Source organism: Geotrypetes seraphini, chromosome 11, assembly GCF_902459505.1.
Source record: "Geotrypetes seraphini chromosome 11, aGeoSer1.1, whole genome shotgun sequence".
Taxonomy (NCBI): Eukaryota; Metazoa; Chordata; class Amphibia; order Gymnophiona; family Dermophiidae; genus Geotrypetes; species Geotrypetes seraphini.
Window position 1 is genome coordinate 8454746 of NC_047094.1, and position 7890 is coordinate 8462635.

Genomic DNA, 7890 nt, shown 5'->3' on the forward strand with positions numbered 1-7890 from the left:
GGATTACAAAAGGTTAGTTTAAGGACAGGATTACAATGAATTACAGAATTACAGAATTACAGAGTTAGAGAATTATAGAATTACAGAGTTACATAATTACAGAATTACATAATTACATGAATTATAATGAATAGCTAGATAGGTTAGATGTAGATCTTAAGGGCTTTTAGAGGTCGTGTTGTTATTGCTGTTTTAGGAATTTCTTGAAAAGTGTGGTTTTTATTTCTTTTCTGAACGTCTTATAGTCTGGGGTTGTCATCAGAAGGTTGGAAATCTGTTTGTCCAGTCTTGCAGCTTGTGTGGCTAGGAGGCCGTCATGTTGTTTTGTTCTTTTTACTTCTTTGGATGGGGGGGGTATGAATGGGGAGTGCGTTTTTCTGTGTCTGGTGTTGGTTGCTTGGATGAGGCGATTGTTCAGGTATGATGGGCTGTCTCCGTGTAGGGTTTTAAATAATATGCAGTAGAATTTGAATTGGATTCTTTCTTGGATTGGGAGCCAGTGTGAGTTGATGAAGGCCTCAGTGATGTGGTCGTGTTTTCTCAATGAATAGACGAGTCTTAAGGCTGTATTTTGGATTGTTTGGAGTTGTCTTATCGTATTTGCTGGACATGGGAGGAATAGTATGTTACAGTAGTCCAGTATGCCTAGTATCAGGGATTGTACTATAAGTAGGAATTGTGTACTTTCAAAGAATTTTCGGACTTGTCTCAGGTTTCTCATGATTGCGAATGATTTTTGAGTTGTTTTGTTTATTTGCGGTTGCATTGTGCAGCATCTGTCTATGGTCATGCCTAGTAGTTTTATGGTTGTTTGGATGGGATATTTGGTTGCGTTTATGTCTAGTATGGTTGTGGTTTGGATCTTGTCGTTTTCTAGGAGGATGAATTTGGTTTTGTCTTGGTTGAGTTTAAGTTTGTGATTTTCCATCCAGGTTGTGACTGCTTCCAGTGTTTGGTGAAGTTCGTCCGTCATGGTTGGTTTGGAATGATCGTATGGGATGAGGATGGTGATGTCATCCGCATAGCTATAGGATGTTATGCCTAGATTATCCAGATGAGTTCCTAGAGAGGCAGTGTATAGATTGAAGAGGGTGGGGGATAGTGGAGATCCTTGTGGTACGCCGCAGGGGTTTGACCAGGATTCTGATTTTTCTTTGTTTGATTTTACGCTGTAGGTTCTGAGTTTTAGGAATCCTTCGAACCAGGCGTATACTTTATCTGAGATGCCTATTGCATCTAAGATCTGTAGAAGGATGTTGTGGTCTACTAGGTCGAATGCCGCCGATAGGTCCAGTTGTATGAGTAGCATTTTTTTTCCTGTACTAAGTTGTTGTCTAACGGTATCCATGAGGGAGCCTAGTAATGTCTCTGTGCTGAAGTTTGTTCTGAATCCTGATTGCATGGGGTGGAGTAGGTTGTGGTCCTCTATGTAATTGGTGAGGAGTTTGGCTACTAGGCCTTCTATAATTTTGACATATAGCGGAATTGAGGCTATAGGTCTATAGTTAGCTGGGAGGTTTTGTGGTGCCTTTGGATCTTTTTGGATTGGGGTGATGACGATTTCGCTGAGGTTGTCAGGGAATGTGCCCTCTGTGAGCGTGAATTGGATCCATTGTAGAGTTATGGTGCGGAACTTTACACTAGAGGTGGTAAGGAGATATGAGGGGCAATGGTTGAGGTCACAGGAGGCATGGCTGTATTTTTTGTAGAATTTGTTGAATTCTGACCATTGTATGTTTGGGAATTGAGTCCAAATTCTGTCTGCTGCGATTGCCTCTTTTCCTGTAGGGTGGATTGTGATTGGATTTTGCTTGGATGGGTTGAGGATGAGTGTGGCTCTGGTGTTGGTGATTTTATTCTTGAAATGTTCTGCTAAGAGGGTAGGTGATGGTAGAGGTGTGTTCGTGGTGGTAGTGTGTGGTTTGGTGTCTGTTAATTCTTTCAGGATTTGGAAAATTTTTTTGGAGTCTTGTGTTTCTGTGCCTATGAGCTTGGTATAGTAACTTTTCCTCTTGTCTTTTAGTCGATTTTTGTATAGTTTGTTGATTTTTTTCCAGTCGGTTTTTGTTTGTTCTTGGTTCTTTTTTCTCCATTTTCTTTCTAATCTTCTACACTGTCTTTTGAGTTGGAGTAATTCATTATCAAACCATTGGTCTGATTTCCTGCTGATTCTGGTTTTGGTTTGTAGGGGTGCCAGATTATCAAGGATGTTGGTGGATACATTTTTCCAGTGGGAGATGAAGTTTTTTGGGTCGCAGTCTTGGATGGTTTCGTCTACCTTTGACCAGAAGATGGTTGGGTCGATATGTTTGCGTGAGGTATATGTGGTTTTTTTTGATTGAGGTGTGAATTTGGTTTTGGTCCAATTGATATTGAAGTTATAGATGTAGTGGTCTGACCATAGGGATGGGGACCATGTTCCGTTAGGAGTTTGGATTTCTTGATTGGATGGTTGGTGAGACATGAATGCTGCAATGTCCAGTTGATGACCTTTTTCATGCGTGGTTTGTGGGTTTAGGATCTGGAAGGATAATGCATTGAGAAAGGATAGACAGTTGTTTGCTGGTATGGAGGTTGGGTCTTCTAGGTGTAGGTTTAGGTCTCCTAGTATGAGGTTAAAATCAGCTGTTAGTGAATTTTGGTAGATGAAGTTTTCAAATTCGGGTCTCACTGTGGTCCAGTTTCCTGGTGTTATGTAGCAGAGCAGGCAGTTTAGAGGGTTTTTTTGTGTTGAGTTTGTGAGTTGGCACGCTAGGAAATCCATTTGTGGAGTGGATACTTTCTCGAGTATGTTTAGAGTTATGGAGTTTTTGAATATTATTGCTAGTCCTCCTCCTCTTTTTTTCTCTCTGCAGGTTACTGTTATTTTGTATCCCGGCGGGCATACTTCTTTTATTCTAGGGTCTGTGTCTGAGGTTAGCCAGGTTTCAGTGAGGAATAAGCAGTCAAGTTTTTCTGTTGTTATCCAATTTTTTATGTTTTCTGTTTTGGGTCCTAGAGATCTGATGTTGACATAGGCACATGTAAGGGAGGTCGTGTTTGTCTGTGGAATGTAAGTTGTTTCCGGGTATATGAGTGTTGTTGTGGTTGTTTGAGGTTTTGTTTTCGGGGGTGTTGATCTTCTTCTCCAGATAACAGTGATGGGGTGTTGATTGTTGGTGTGGTGGTTTGGGTATCTTGGTGTGAGTATTCTTCTGTTGGGGATTTGGAAGTTGGTTGTGCTTGCGGTTGAGGTTGTGGTGGGCAGGTTGTTTGCTGTTGTATTCCAGCTAGAAATGAGGAGGATTATCAGGATGGTGGCTATTTTGTGTGTATTTCGGGAGGGCTTCATGTTTGATGTCAGGTTTGGAGTGTACGAGTTGTTAGGTAGAGGGAGTGGTTCTCTCTTAGAGACCTGGTTGTAGGGGGAGGAGCGGGGGATCTTTCGCTCCTTACCTTATAATGGAGGTAGGAGGTAGGCAGGCGGTCCGGTGGAGTGGTCTCCGGGGTGTAGGTGCTCACGTCTCTAAGGTCCACTGGTGCTCCTCTCAGGTGCTCCACGAAGGCGCCCACTAAGGCGCATGCGCCTTTGTCGTGCGCCTTCGTCGGCACGCCGAACGGCGGCGCGCCGTTGGCGCTGTGTCTTTTTAAAGTATGTAGTCCTCCTGCGGGATCGGGGGGGCGGAGCAGGGCTCCCACGCCGGCCCGGTCGTGCTGGGAAATGGCGGGTGCTGGCGCTGTGTCTTTTTAAAGTATGTAGTCCTCCTGCGGGATCGGGGGGGCGGAGCAGGGCTCCCACGCCGGCCCGGTCGTGCTGGGAAATGGCGGGTGCTGGCGCTGTGTCTTTTTAAAGTATGTAGTCCTCCTGCGGGATCGGGGGGGCGGAGCAGGGCTCCCACGCCGGCCCGGTCGTGCTGGGAAATGGCGGGTGCTGGCGCTGTGTCTTTTTAAAGTATGTAGTCCTCCTGCGGGATCGGGGGGGCGGAGCAGGGCTCCCACGCCGGCCCGGTCGTGCTGGGAAATGGCGGGTGCTGGCGCTGTGTCTTTTTAAAGTATGTAGTCCTCCTGCGGGATCGGGGGGGCGGAGCAGGGCTCCCACGCCGGCCCGGTCGTGCTGGGAAATGGCGGGTGCTGGCGCTGTGTCTTTTTAAAGTATGTAGTCCTCCTGCGGGATCGGGGGGGCGGAGCAGGGCTCCCACGCCGGCCCGGTCGTGCTGGGAAATGGCGGGTGCTGGCGCTGTGTCTTTTTAAAGTATGTAGTCCTCCTGCGGGATCGGGGGGGCGGAGCAGGGCTCCCACGCCGGCCCGGTCGTGCTGGGAAATGGCGGGTGCTGGCGCTGTGTCTTTTTAAAGTATGTAGTCCTCCTGCGGGATCGGGGGGGCGGAGCAGGGCTCCCACGCCGGCCCGGTCGTGCTGGGAAATGGCGGGTGCTGGCGCTGTGTCTTTTTAAAGTATGTAGTCCTCCTGCGGGATCGGGGGGGCGGAGCAGGGCTCCCACGCCGGCCCGGTCGTGCTGGGAAATGGCGGGTGCTGGCGCTGTGTCTTTTTAAAGTATGTAGTCCTCCTGCGGGATCGGGGGGGCGGAGCAGGGCTCCCACGCCGGCCCGGTCGTGCTGGGAAATGGCGGGTGCTGGCGCTGTGTCTTTTTAAAGTATGTAGTCCTCCTGCGGGATCGGGGGGGCGGAGCAGGGCTCCCACGCCGGCCCGGTCGTGCTGGGAAATGGCGGGTGCTGGCGCTGTGTCTTTTTAAAGTATGTAGTCCTCCTGCGGGATCGGGGGGGCGGAGCAGGGCTCCCACGCCGGCCCGGTCGTGCTGGGAAATGGCGGGTGCTGGCGCTGTGTCTTTTTAAAGTATGTAGTCCTCCTGCGGGATCGGGGGGGCGGAGCAGGGCTCCCACGCCGGCCCGGTCGTGCTGGGAAATGGCGGGTGCTGGCGCTGTGTCTTTTTAAAGTATGTAGTCCTCCTGCGGGATCGGGGGGGCGGAGCAGGGCTCCCACGCCGGCCCGGTCGTGCTGGGAAATGGCGGGTGCTGGCGCTGTGTCTTTTTAAAGTATGTAGTCCTCCTGCGGGATCGGGGGGGCGGAGCAGGGCTCCCACGCCGGCCCGGTCGTGCTGGGAAATGGCGGGTGCTGGCGCTGTGTCTTTTTAAAGTATGTAGTCCTCCTGCGGGATCGGGGGGGCGGAGCAGGGCTCCCACGCCGGCCTGGTCGTGCTGGGAAATGGCGGGTGCTGGCGCTGTGTCTTTTTAAAGTATGTAGTCCTCCTGCGGGATCGGGGGGGCGGAGCAGGGCTCCCACGCCGGCCCGGTCATGCTGGGAAATGGCGGGTGCTGGCGCTGTGTCTTTTTAAAGTATGTAGTCCTCCTGCGGGATCGGGGGGACGGAGCAGGGCTCCCACGCCGGCCCGGTCGTGCTGGGAAATGGCGGGTGCTGGCGCTGTGTCTTTTTAAAGTATGTAGTCCTCCTGCGGGATCGGGGGGGCGGAGCAGGGCTCCCACGCCGGCCCGGTCGTGCTGGGAAATGGCGGGTGCTGGCGCTGTGTCTTTTTAAAGTATGTAGTCCTCCTGCGGGATCGGGGGGGCGGAGCAGGGCTCCCACGCCGGCCCGGTCGTGCTGGGAAATCAAAATCTTAAATACGAATTTAACACTTTAGTTTCCAGTACTGCTAGACGGGATATTTTTATCTCAACCTCTGGACATTATATGGGAGACAACCTTATGGGACGCCCTTTGGCTAGATATCTTAAAACCAAATCCAAACGCCTACATATCACAGCCATTCAAAACCCAATGGGGCAGATGGTTAAAACCCGGTCTCTGATCTCTTCTCAATTTGAAAACTTCTATACTACTTTATATAAATCTGATTTTTCTGCTTCAGAATCGGGGATAGACTCTTTTCTTGCTTCTTTGGTTCATCCGACCTTATCGGACTCTGTGAAATTGAAACTGGACTCTCCCATTACTGTATCTGAAATAGAAGCCGCAATATCAGCTATGCCTACCGGCAAAGCCCCAGGTCCTGACGGGTTTACCAATGAATTTTTTAAGCAGTTTCGTAATCTTCTGGCTCCTCATCTTCTTTCTTACTATGAATTCCTCCACTCTGATCCAGACAAACAATTCAACTTCACTGAGGCCACTATAGTAGTCATTCCCAAACCTGACAGAGACCTTACCTTGGTTAAAAACTTTCGCCCCATTTCTCTTCTTAATTTAGATTACAAGATCATGGCAAAACTTCTTGCACTGAGACTCAACAAAGTGATCCCCTCTCTTATTCACAAAGATCAAACGGGGTTTATTAAACAAAGGTTTATAGGAGACAATATACGCCTCTTTCATCATATTAATGCCCATGCTAAAACACTCTCAGATCCCGTAATCGGTTTGGCCATAGATGCCGAAAAGGCCTTTGACCGAGTTGAATGGCCTTTTCTATTCCAAATTTTAAAGTGGTACAATTTTGGCCCGTTCTATACAGATTGGATTAAAACTTTATATCATCAACCCACAGCTCGCATTTTAATTAATAATTCTCTCTCCAACAAATTCTCCCTACATAGAGGCACTCGCCAGGGCTGCCCTCTGTCGCCGCTGCTATTTAATTTAGCGTTGGAACCTCTCCTCTCTGCTATCCGACAATGCCCAACAATAACAGGAATTGAAACCACTTATTGTCATATCAAATTAGCAGCATACGCTGATGATGTCCTTCTCTTTATCCGAGATCCTGTTGCTTCCCTTCCCTCACTCGTTAATATTGTCTCTCATTACTCCAAGCTTTCTGGATACTCAGTTAACTGGGAAAAATCAGAAATTTTCCCTCTTAATGATCTTATTTACCCCTCAGATCTCGCCCAATTTCCCTTCACGTGGTCACACGGAGCTGTAAAATACTTGGGAGTGTTAATACATAAAGATCCGATTCAAACTCAAGATCTAAACATATCTAAAATTAAAAGTTTAGTTCTTAACACCCTGTCTCGTTGGTCTCCACTCTTCCTTTCATGGTGGGGCAGAATAGCTTCTATCAAAATGACCCTTACTCCTCAGATAAACTATACCCTCTCAATGCTTCCCTCCTTATGCAAGAAGAAATTTTTTCATTGGTTGAATAAGAAAATATCTGACTTTGTGTGGAACAACAAAAAACCTCGTATTGCTCTCGACAAGCTGAAAGCCTCTAAAATTAATGGGGGTTTGAATGTACCAGATTTTCATTTTTATTATATCGCATCATTGGCCAAATATGGAGCCTATTGGATTATTAACCCTAGTACCCAAGACTCACCAACCTGGTTTGACCTGGAACGGTTTTTATGTGCACCATTACATGTTTCATGCTTGTTGACGGTGCCAGTGCCCAAACTTTTGAGAAAATACTCCTTATTGAGTGCAACGCAGCATGCCCTTCACATACTAGACGTAATCGCAGAGATTTCAATTAAAGACAGTCCACTCTTGTCCATTTGGAATAACCCCAAAATCCAAATCAATAGTAAATCTCTTTCATGGAAAAGGTGGCAGCGGGCTGGTTTGTGGTCTCTCCATCAGATAACCACTCTCACTTCGTTTGTTCCCTTTGTCACAATTTGCTCTACTTACTCATTGTCTCCTTCTGCTTACTCACAGTGGCTTTCTCTTACTAAGACGTTATCTTCTATGTCTATACGCTTTGATTATATGACATCCATTCACACCTTGTATCACTGGTCCACATTGGCTATATCAAAAGGTAAAGCGATATCTCTCTTTTATAGTATTCTAAGAGATCACTCTTTCACATTTTCCTCTCATTCCATGAAACATTGGGAATCTATGCTGACAACCTCACTTACTGATGTTGACTGGGAACTCTTCTGGTCATCGACAAACCGACCTCTTTTATCATCCAGAGTCTCACAATC